Source organism: Acanthaster planci, linkage group LG03, assembly GCF_054643075.1.
Source record: "Acanthaster planci isolate LZ-2023a linkage group LG03, COTS_SCS, whole genome shotgun sequence".
Lineage (NCBI taxonomy): Eukaryota > Metazoa > Echinodermata > Asteroidea > Valvatida > Acanthasteridae > Acanthaster > Acanthaster planci.
Window position 1 is genome coordinate 24,286,087 of NC_141779.1, and position 12,748 is coordinate 24,298,834.

At 37.1% G+C, this 12,748-nt stretch overlaps 1 protein-coding gene across 11 annotated transcripts in view; it reads right to left on the reverse strand.

The window, feature by feature from the left end:
* LOC110973105 (uncharacterized) overlaps positions 1–12,748 on the reverse strand; it is a 200,743-nt gene that overhangs the window by 111,735 nt on the left and 76,260 nt on the right. The gene's annotated exons all lie outside the window — the stretch shown is intronic.

The following is a 12,748-nucleotide window of genomic DNA, read 5'->3' on the forward strand; positions in this document are numbered from 1 at the left end:
AGCATTCATCAACTGCATGTCATTTCATGGTATTCTAATTCATGCATGTACATTTTTACATTTTTTTAACATCTGTCCTTTTACGTCTACTTGACTGACGCTATTGTCTGCTTGCAAAAAGACATAAATACTCTGTTATCATCTTAATGTCATTTTTGTTATGCTTGGATTTAGGTATCCAACCATTTTCATCCGTTTCAAAATATTTTAAGAGTATACCAACTACATTTTTCTGTAAGACAAATGACCTGTGTGTTTAATTATAAATGTTTAAGCAGTGCAATGTCGAAAGTATAAAACTGATTAAGGAGCATGTAAGTTTTTGTTTAGAAAATACAAATTTTTTTTTGTCCTGAAGACGGACAGAGCACTCATTGTCCAAAACATCGAGTGACCGGTTCTTTTCAGAACCACACATACTCAAAGCGATATTTCCCACCGTGTAGCTGAAAACCCTCTTCCTTAAATATTTTTTTCTCTCGACTTTACAATGGTGGAGCTCAAGCCAGTTCTGCAACTGTGTCGCAAATTATTCGCTCCTAAATGGACAATTGAGACACTAAAGTTAGTTTTGCATCCTTTTTGTCAAACAACCATTGTAGCCTCAGGTAGGTTTTCACTAGTATCAAATACACGTAGATACAGGCCTGACCTGCCCAAATCCTGTTACTGAAGCTTGATGTTACTGGAGTAGTTAAAACAAAATCTTATGCTAGTTTAGTGCAGGGTAACTTGGTTTGATTTATGCCGATTCAGAAATATTCTAAACAAAACTTCCAAGGACCATGGCTATTAAAACATCAACCAAGAAACAAAACATAGCAAAACAAAATGTCTTATTCAGAGTTCGGGATGTACCAGTAACATTTAGGTTAGGAACTTTGAAATGACAGACCTCTTTTCTTTGTCACAGTCACAGCCAATCTTGATTGGCATCAAATTCCTGCGTCAGCTTGGCCAAGAAAGCCAATTACATAAGCCATCTGCTACCAAAATGGGGCTTTCTCAAGATGAACAATTGGACAAAATTATCCCCACCAAAAATGACCATACCTGTCTTCTACAGCCCTTCACTCAAAAGGACAGGTGCACTGTGCAAGTATAAAAACCTTCCATGCGAAAATGTTAGTAGTTTCAAATGAGTGTCTAAATCTTTACACAGAGTTAGTTACACAATTGGAATTCCTGAAAATCATTCCAATCTTACATGTAGTTGGCCGTTTATATTTCTGGTTCCTCAAAGTTTTCAGTCACATATGCTGTACCAAGGATGCACGAGAAAATGCTAGAATTTCATGAAGGTATGACAAATCAGCAAAATGAAAAAAAAAAGACAAGCAGGTTCATACCTATGAAAACTAACTGATGTGACATGTGTGTGTGTGGGAGGGGGAGGAGCAAGTTGAGATCACCTCACATAGAACCAACCAAGCACTTGTCACACGCACCAACACTCACTCTCAACTGTATAACTAGCACAACATGTAGCTGGCCAACTTTCCTGAATTAATTGGGACGACGTGAAGTGCCACCTTTTCTTTGCATAGCATCTGTTTGGCTTCACGATATAGGATTTTTTTTCTCTCTCTGTTTTTTTTTCTTTTTATTAAATAGCCATCAGCAGTGGACTGCTAGTTTAATTATTCATTACAAAAGCAGAGAATGAAATGGAGAGGGGGGGGTATTGCCAATGTATTGGTAACTCAAGCCAATATATGTTCAGCTGTGTATATCACCCATCATATACCAGCCTCCTAATCTATGAAATTTTGATATATGAAGGACTCTGAAGTACTTTTAAGTACACAAAGGTCATTGGTTAATGAATACACCATGTCGGGAGTTATCAAGTTTGGGTGGGTACAACAGAGACGGTCCAGTTACAGTCCAACCAAAGACCAACCTACATCATTCCAAAGCAATGTGATGAACTGAAGCAATCATGGAAAGCAGCTGTGAATCCAATAATTTAGTAAGGATACCTGATTGCATGCTATTACTTCAAGGCACCTTAATGGCACAGGGAAACATCGGTTGTTACCCAAAAGTGGCAAAAACAATAGAGACAGAATATGAATACAGAGACAGGAAAATATGAGGAAAACGTCAGATACAACTGTGATACAACTTACATGTAAGTTAATATCAATCCTTACAATCCAATATTTGTGTATTAATCTGATCTGAAAGAATCCAATGACAGAAATGAGGAGCTGGCAACCAGTTTATCCAGCATTTCCAACAAAAACTCTTACAATCTGTGTTTGAGAATCAGCAGGATTCCAAAGGATTTGGGGGGATTCTCTGTTTTAAACATTCTGTTTAACCAAAAATAAAGAAATACAATAAAATATTTCTACTGAGGAAATGAGCTTGAATGAGAATGAGCAGCACAGCTTAGAGTAATATAAGTTATCAATAAAACAACATAAAACAAACACAAACAACAAGGGGAACAAATGAAGGTCAAGACAAAAAGATGGCGCTACAGAATTGATTGGGTAACATCTCAGCTAACATAAGAGAGAAACAAATGGACAGATTGAATAGCCTGATGACTGTAATGAATAGGGTAATATTACTCTTCTGTCAACAATTGCAAATACAGATCAGTTCCACTTTTTGTTTCTCTTGGTTACATCAGCCCACAATACCATAAAACTGAAAGGAAGCTGCAGGCTGTGTCTCATGCGGCTTTCTTTGAAATGAGTGCTAAACCTTGACAAAAATGTGCCAATCATTGTTAACTGATAACGACACCCAGCTGGGGAACTATTGCCACCAGATGGTAGAGTTTCACAGATACTGAACATGCATGGCTCAGCGTTACTGGCAAAAGCTGTTTCATTCAACTGAAGACAGGAAATTTCTCTCACCAAAAAGTCCCGTTCGCCGATGCACTTCAATCTTTGGTACTCGCGCACTGCATTATGAATGCAAATGCATCTGTAAATTTTTTCAGCTGCACTTAAAGTGAATTTAAATGAAATATTAATGATACGTCAGTTTCGGCAGCCTTGCGGTGTATGCACAGGTCACTTGAGAGGCTTTTTTGTTTTCTTCTCACTTTTCCTCGATATTGCTACACTTGATTAAATCTTGAGTAGAGACTTGAGACTTGCAAAGTGGCTCAGAATGAATCATACTGCCATGCTTCTCAGGCAAGAGAGAAAGGTTTGCACCTGTGGTGTAACGGAGAACACCGAAGAGGTTTGTGTCAGCGTTATAGAGGGGTCGTTCTTTTATTTTTCTCTCTCTAGAGAAATTGTGTGATTTTATTCAACTGAAAAGCTCATGATAACTGATGCTCACATGGTGCCTGAAATGCATGATTCAGAGAAAAAGGACCAGGAGTTTAACTTAGAATCCTCAAAGAGAACAGATTCTTCTCAGAATCACAAGCAACTCCAAACTAGCTTTGTCCCATGTTCTACAGCACATTTGCCTCATGCATACCATTATTTTTGGTTCAACATCACCAATGCACTAATGAAAGTTGGATCACAAGAAAGCAATGATTGAGAATTCAGTGCATTGTGAAACCCCGAAAGAAAATTAATTCAAATGAAAAGTACCTCTCAAATCCTCCACAGTGGGGATAGGAAACTGAGTAGCTTCAGTTTTGTGACCAACATTAAGTTGAACAGAAAATGCTAACTTAAAACCACTTCTCATCAGTTTATTCAATTTTGTGAAGAAAGTGTTTGAGTTTTGTTAACATGCACTACACAAAGAAAGTTAAGGACAACTTTTTTCTCAACTTGTAATCTTTTTCCAAGCAATGAATGGAGCCTAGTTCTTTCATTTTTTTTGTCTAGATGGCGTTCTCATTGGAATAAAAAAATTAAAAAATTCAGGACAGTTGTATTGGGGTACCTTCAGCAGTAAAATATCTTATTTAAAAAAAGTATGCACAAAATAAAAAGAGGTCCTTAACTTTTTTGAGTAGTGTACAAAGACCATTCTGCTGGGTTAAATTACATCACAGGAATTGAGTAGGCACTGAAACTTTCTTGCCAAAAATATTCAGGTTGATTTGCATTGGATGTGCAGGGACAAGTGTTTTTTTAAAAAGTATCAGTTTAAAACTTGAATCCAACCGATTCCAATGCTTGTACTTCTGCTGGTGTGGGCATATCAATTTCAACTGTCCCAATTTTTTCTTTAAACATTTACCTACACTTCAGACCAGGTATTTTGGGAGAGTCAAGTTAGTTGGCTCAGTGGTGCTTTCCTTAGTTTCTATCTCTACAACCCCATGTTCCTGTTCCATCTAGGTCAGCATTTAGATTGGGTTTTCACTTTTCAGTCCCTAGTTATATTTGTCTTGTTATGGGTATAACTACCACTCTTAAAACTGAACAGTTCTCTACTCTTTGTCTCTTATCTAATCACCCTGTTACTGAACATTGAATAAAACTAAAGAAATAAAATATTGATTTTTCATATGCAGGCTCGCAGTACAGACTTGGACAAAACTACTTGCAAACCTTTTTTTAGAAGCAAGAAATTTAATTTTTACTTTCAGCAATCAGAGGTTTTCCTTGTATGTAAATACTCTTATTTTGTTTTTGTTTTTACACAGATGATTACAGCTAAAGGGAAGCTCAAGCTGTTGTGTTATTGTTCTGATGTGTTCTGAAAACCTTCATACAACAATGAAAAGGTACTGAACACCATGTGTTTATCGCGAGTCATGTGTTCTGATAACTTTCACACAACAATGAAAAGGTACTGAACACCATGTGTTTATCGCGAGTCATGTGTTCTGATAACTTTCACACAACAATGAGAAGGTACTGAACACCATGTGTTTATCGCGAGTCAAATTTGAAAATTAAAAGAGTCACTCATACACGGGGCAACTTGACGTGCACCAATTCTGGGCTCCAAACTGAATGCTCCTCAACGACATAAGAGAAAAGAATTATCGTTGAACGAATTTCATGGCCAGTGAACTCTTAACATTCCATCTTATAACTGTGCACGTATTGTTCACCCCTTCCACTTAGTTTATGTGCATGCCCTAAAATTCGGCAAAGTCATGGTCACTTTCTGTTGCTTGTAAATGGTGATGCTAATCAGCAAATGACTATACCAAAATCCATCTGTGGAGATCTTCCGCATTGCGTAAAGTTTGCTGAACTTATACCATAGAAATACAATCAGACTTCAGAGTTCATTTTGTGATGTGTTTCTTGTTGAATCATAAGTGACATTTGGGAGAAAATGGGGTGAAAGATGTTTGTAACAACCTTCATAATTAATTGCAAATTTTCACATTTCAGCAAAAAAGGAGAATCAATGCATTCACTTCGTCTTTTTTCAATTAAATATTAAAAAGTTTTAAATTGATGCTCCATAATGCGAGTCTCTTTTCTCTACTGAAAATAATTGTACTTATAATAATTGCACTTGTTTTTTATTCTGTCAGATAAGTCTTGTATTTTGATGATTTATGTGCAATTTTTTAAAGAATTTTGCAAATGCTTGTCTGTAGTTCTCAGAGTTTGTTTTTTGTGCACCTTTTTGTTGTGTGTTTCCTGTTTTCAAGGACAATAAATTGACACGTACAACTCACAATTACAACACAGTTATCAACTAGAGACAGACCCAGCTCAAAAAACACACGTGTGCTTCAGATAGGGATGAACTTGTTTAGCCCCATCAAATTCTCTGTGCAAAATTTAACAAGGGGCAGACTTGTCAAACCCCACCAAATTCTCTCTTCAAAATTTAACAAGGGATGGATTTGTCTATCCCCACCTAATTCAAATACAAAATTCAACAAGTGACAGATTTGTCAATCCCTACCAAATTCTCTATTCAAAATTCAACAAGTGACAGATTTGTCAATCCCTACCAAATTCTCTATTCAAAATTCAACAAGTGACAGATTTGTCAATCCTCACTAAATTCACTAGTCAAAATTTAACACAGGATACAATTGTTTAACTCTACTAAATGTTTTATTTAATATCTAAGCTGGAGTACACTTTTCTAGTCCAGGCAAATGGGTCATTCTATTAATTAGGGGTCCAATTTTTTTCATGTCCCTGTCACGTCTGACATATGATTTAGTAAGTTCAGCAGCACACTCTGTAATTTCCATGAGTGATGAATTAATGCATGCCACCTACCAAACAAAAATAGAAATAGCTTGAAATTAATTTAATGATAGTTCTGTGTAAACTTATACAGGCCATTAAGGTCAAGTGTAACAGGGATACAAAAATGACACAATTTTGGACCCCACATTTACAGAATGACCGAAATGCTCTTGGACAGATGTCCCCCCCCGATGAGTAAAAAATAGAACATAATTCAAAAAAGGAATGAACCGTGGTCCAGCCCATCACAAGGCCAAATGATGTTTTCAAGCAGCCTAGGGCCTATGCCTAGGCCTAACGTACAGTCTCCATTTCATGTTAAGAAATAAATTGTTGACCCATTAAAAGGAATTTTCATATGCTTAAAAAATGTGATAAATGTCCAAAATCAAATGGCAGTAATTTCGCAAAAACCTACCATGGCAAGCTGTCAGTCATCCTAATGAGGGCTAAGTTCATTTTGTGAAGTCTGTAGGCCTAATGTTACATGTAAGGCCTAGCCCTAATGTTACATGTTGCGATTCCTCCATGAACATTAACACCAATGCTGTAAGGCGTCTGGAGACTGGTACTGACATCCTTTTCTTGCTGGATTTCAGTGAATTCCATCCTTGTCGGTACCACCAATGTTTATTCTGTTACATGTACATTACAAAACACAAACACTCTAAACAAATATCTGCATGGTTAGAGATGCTACGTGTAGGCATGTACATGCAGTAAAATTACTGTAGTTTATTTCCCTGAAAATTGCCGACCACAAATACTTTTGTGAAACGACTTAGCTACGTTTAATGCAGTTTATGATATTATGATGATAGTACATTATGAAATAGGAAACCACAACTGGCATCATCCTCTTATGTTAGGAAAACTCCAATTTTGTGGTGCTATTCAGTGCATTTGGATCTGAACCTGCCCATACCAAGAGCATAGCAGGATAATCTGTTGAAGATATATAACAAATATCATTTGACATTTCAGCAAGCAAGACGAATTGACCAGATATCCATGTCCTTGAAATTGTTTTCTCTTTTGATTGATTGAAAAACCATGTGTCTTCTTTACACGAATTTTACTGGATGAAAGTCTCTAGCTCAGAGGATTGTGTCCTTGGTACTGGATATACACCAACATCTGCCATAGTCCTCTCATCTGAACAGTGTGGGACAGATACTTTAAGAGCTGCATAGTCCTATTGTTACCATACAGTGGCCAAGGCAGTTTTTAATTTACATCAGATGAAACTGCTAGTTTCAAACAGTAATTTTTAAATATCATAATATATGTACATGTATTTAGATTTTGAAAATTGTTTGAAGTGTTTTATTTTTTGAAGCGTTTTATGTGCAGTGTAGCTTATTTGCATCTTGCTTTGGGTAGGAAACTTTTGTCAAAAATTAATGGTTTACTTTTGGACAAATTATAAACTTTCAGAATTGTTTAGGAAATTGTGCATGAAAAATGAAAACTTTCATTGGAGGAATCAACAAGAGAGAGAAATGTAATTTTAATTGAATAAAAATGTGATTTGAAAAAGGGTCTGTTTGTTTGCATGATGTTGTGTTTTAGTGCTTCAATTCAGAAGAAACATTCAGGTTAACGTGGATGGATTACAAACAAAATTTAGCAGCATCTGAAATGAATAATACACTGAGTTAGAGGTGTGCAACGTTTATTTTGTTCTTGATTCACGTCTGTGAAGTGTTGCTATAAATTCATAACTTTTTTCATGTTCTAGAGGAAGTAGAGAATAGGATGCTTTGATTACTCATTTTCATCACTTCTTTCACAAAACAATCATCTCTTTCATGCTCCAAGTCGAAATGTGAAAATTTGCAGTTAATTGTGAAGGTGTTCTGTGTATGTTACATTCCAAAAGTAAAAAAGGGTATTCTAAAATCAACATTTTCAACTGCTCTCTAGTTTTTCCACACATGCTGAATACATTGGTAATTGAAAAAGTGCTTGAAAGGGGATACTATGTAATGTTTAAGCTATTGCAAATTGTCCTTTGTTAGTTTCATAAATGTCAACTTCCGTTCTCTGTCAGTTGATGGTCATGACAGCCATGATTTCTGTGTGCACATGTACACGTACATGTACACGTACGTGTGCTCCATCAACACACATATATATGCACTACTACGGACAAATGATTCTCATACAAAATATTCAATTGGCAGTTTACTTGAAACTACTACCCGACCTTTTGATCAGGTCTTACTACACATGGCACTTTATTTTGTTTGTTTGGATAAGCTGGAGAAGTGGTGAAAAATATTCCATTGGAAGTAACTTGAAACTACTACCCAAGGTTTTGATCAGGTCTTACTACACATGGCACTTTGTTTTGTTAGTTTGGATAAGCTGGAGAAATGGTTTTCAAATGGGAAAGACCGTTGATGTACAGGGCATTTTCTTTCAAATCAAACGATGTTTATTAATTTTTTCAATCACTTCTTCAGAATTTGTTTCAAATTTTGTTGTCTTATCAATTTTTAGTTATCAGGTTATCTCTACGAACTTTGTATTTTTAAAAAAATAAATTATGGTCTACATCTGCAGACGGAACGGTGTGCATGTGCAAACTCTCAACTACCGGTAAGTGGTGCACAAAGGCATGGGAGTGAACATACGTGTGTGACAACTCAAATCAAATGTCCATGTACGTACATGTACCTTCCCACGTAGTTCATCAGATGTATTTCATTTGCGCATTAACTGTTTTTTAGATCTTCCCTTAACTTGACCATGGTCTACTGCACTGAAAGTTGTAAACACAGGCATACCGGTATGCTATGCTATACCCGTAGGCGCATCGTTCTAAATGTAAACAAAAAGAGCTTTGCAAACCAAGCAAGGGTCATATGTTCTACATAGTCCACAGTCCTTTCCTTCCCCCTTAATGATCAAGTCGACAGGTGAACATCAATCCCCACACCAAATACCGTCCTCCTTTACACACCTACGTGTATCTAGGAGAACAGAGAGCCAACATTCAGCATCTCAGCACTTCAAACAGTTCACAATACGCCAGGGGGAAGTTTTCCATAAAAAAAAAAAAAAAACAATCTTGACATTGTGGAAAAAATCTAGTTATATCTTATCTAAAAAAAAAAACAGCCAAAAATTAAATTTCTTACAATTTGCCACGGGCAGAAAGAGAATATTTTGTCAACACAGTCAGGGCCTTACTTGATTTTGTCAGGCCCTAATACAGTTCTTATGCAATTTGATGTTCTCAATCCCCTCCAGGCTGACAGTCTTTTTATTTTTAAAGTATGGTTGAAAAGTCCCCAATTTTGCTGTGCATTTGATCACAGCGTAATGATATTAAACCTACAATTTTTCTGAAGAGACTTTCGCAATTTATTTTTAGTCTTTGAGGATGATTCCTGGGGATGTTTTGGACTGGTTTATTTGGTTGAGACCCTGTTCATGACTCAGCAGTCTAATTCTATTAAGAGCAGTTGGAGAAAAAGTGTGCCGCTGATGTAATGATCACAAGAAATACAACAACTCTTCTCACTGATTTCTCTAAATAAATGTTTTCTTTACACACACTGGCACATGCCTTTCATTGGACAAAGATGTTTGTACGTGTGATTGTCAGGTATCGACATATGGACAAATTTAATTACCGACAGTCCTTGAGGGGATTGTTTTCAAAGATAATGGTGGCTTTTCTAAAAAAAACAAACAAACCAAAAAAGGATGGCAACCAATTTGTTAGCTGCCCTAGGTCCCTTTGATAAATTTATTTGTTATCCTGATGGGAACTGGTCCACGTGATGCAAAGCTACATGTAATTAATCACGCTACATGTATCACACCAAACTGACCGATAGTATGGATTAAAAGGTCGACCGACTAAACACCCAGTGAGAAGCAAAATACCACCCTTGAGTGAAAAGTAAGGTCAGGTGACAAGATTGACATGAGCCAGAAAGGTATAGTCTACAGCTGATTGGTTGCTCACAGGGTCCATATGGTCATACATCACTGGCAAACATTGGTTTTCATTTGCAATTAAAAAAGTCTTCTATTTTTCTTTCTCAGATAGCATGTTACGTAACTGATTGGCTTCACCTTTAGCACACACCTGAGTTTTTTTATTTTGTCACAAAGGGAAGAATGCTTTTCTTGTTTCATCGTGCTTTTCAAGTAAAGCAAAAAAACAACACAGAATCTGCCAATATTTTTTTTCGATACACGAAACAATTTAAAATCTCAACGAACTTATATGCATATTAAACAATTCAATCCTATCAAAAAGTCAGTATGTCTTTGATGATTACATATTATTTTGCAATATACAACTATTAAGTGTATATAAACATATCCCAGGGCTTACATGCTCAAATGTCCCAAAAAGCTTGAAACCATCATCATTTTTTTTAAAAAGAGAATCCAACAAATTGATACAAAACAACAAAATGTAGGCAGGAATAAGCAAATTAAAAGTCGACGACGATGATGAAAAACAACTTGACTACAACATGTTTGTAGGTTGACTGCTCATCCCATCTATGTTATTTCTGGCCGGCTCCTTTCCTTTTCCTCCTCCTCTCTCTCGCTGATCACCAGCTGCCCGTTATTACAGAGTGCTGTCATCGATTCGACCTGGATACGGGCGTCAGCCCTCGCTTGGACGGAGAGGGGACAACCCAGGCAGGTCCTCCCAGTCAAGTTTCTTCCTCATCTGTTAGAGATATCAGCAACTCGAACCGGGCAATTAGTGTGTGTCAGGAAGACATAGCCTATTTAGTAGAAGGGGGAGACTGGAAGGCATTGTAAGGACGAAGAACATTTTTGAGATGACACATTGCAAGTGGAAACCATAAAAAAAAAACCACTGATCATTGCAAGACTGAAGTTGTCCAAAAAATGGAAAATGTAACTGAGCAGTTCAGTGACCAAGTTAACAGACCAATCGCCATCAAAGTTTATTTGGAAGGAAGGGAACAATCGAGAACATGTTTAAATCTAAAAAGGACCAGACAGAGGTGCATCTAGATCTGGGATTTTCACTTTAGGTTGATTAAATCAAAGCATCTGAAAAAGGGCAACCAGGGGAAACAACTGAGATGGTAAGAGTAAAAAGAAACACAGTAGGAGAAGGGGTAGGAAAAAAAAGACTTCAAGAATAAACAAATAAGCACTTGTTGTCACACTGAACTGGTTTGTCACGAAATGGACTTTTTTTATATCATTCTATGGCTCCTGAATTTCCAACAACTAAGTCCTACCAATTACTCATGAAAGGCACAAGATACCAGTATCACTGGTGTCTGAAATGAATCTGCTGAATTGAATAAGGAACCAATTAATGAAGGATTGGGATGAATAGACGTTACGTCTCTTAGCACTTGAAGGATGCACAGACAAGCGAGCATCATCTCCAGCAAAGAGACACACCATGTAATTTACCAAAGTACCCCGAGTGGTTTCTGTTAATTGGCTATTAGGAGTTGCGTTTGGCACGCAACAACTGCTGACAGCACTGTAGGATGCAAATTGGCAAAGGGAGAAAGGTTGCTGGATCTAGGAGTTTATCTTTGTTCTTATTTTAGAGGGGGAAAAGATATCCATGCTGTCCAGTCATTTCTGGTCAAAGAGAAAGTAACATTTTGTGTCTTGAATTTAGTAAATGTTTGTGTTTTATTTATTTTTGCCCATCCCTATGTAAATAAAAAATATTCCGTCTTCAGCTCTGGTACATTTTGTACAAAACCTTGGCAAGGTCTGACATCAGCACCAATACTTAGCATGACAATGGGTTCAGCCTCAAAATAGTAAGCAATAATCCTACAGGCACCAATGAAGTGCTCAAACGAAGTCAATTGGACTATTATTCCTTACTGTCAAATGAAACAGCACAACAGAAACTTTTGTTTCCTATTTTACTTCACGCATGTGAGAAACCATCAGGATTGCTTCATGCCACCCTTCCAAAGGATGTCATATTAGAGAAAAATATGTTGGGTCAGATGGAGCCTGATATAGCCAGCAGAGGTTGTCGACCTCAAGAGTGGCCAAGTCTAATTGGAGTCCAACAATGAAAAAAAACCTACAGTGGGGCATGCACGTCAAAATGATTTGACAGTGATTACTTCCATGTTACTTCTTTGCCTGGTGCCAGGGACATTTCTCACTCCTTGGCCGTCATCAGATACTGGCGGCTGTCTGACCACTGCAGCCTGGCAAGCCTACATGCAGTCACCAGGGTCTACTTGTAAACTTGTTTTTACCAGTTCTTGAAACTTCAGCGATGCAAACCCTTCTCAGAGGTCAAGCCAAGAGGTCCTAGCAACAGCTGGTGACAAACCATGTTGCAGGTAATATTTGGTGAAAAAAAAAACATGAATAAATAAATCAAGTGACTTTAATAGCCCCTGGGCAGTTAAGCGATGCTGAGAAGCCACAGGGAAGTTTTTTTGGATAAGAATATGGCAGTGTTTGGTGTTGCAGAGAGCTCCTATGAACAACAAACTGTAACTGTAAAGTGAAATTTCAATATTTATCGGTATATCTTTCCCAGATGAGACAAGGCAGAGCAAGAATTACTTCAAGGTCTTTTTGAGGTTTGGTTTTGCTTTTGTTTGTTCGTTGCTGGTGTTGTTGGCTACAATTAA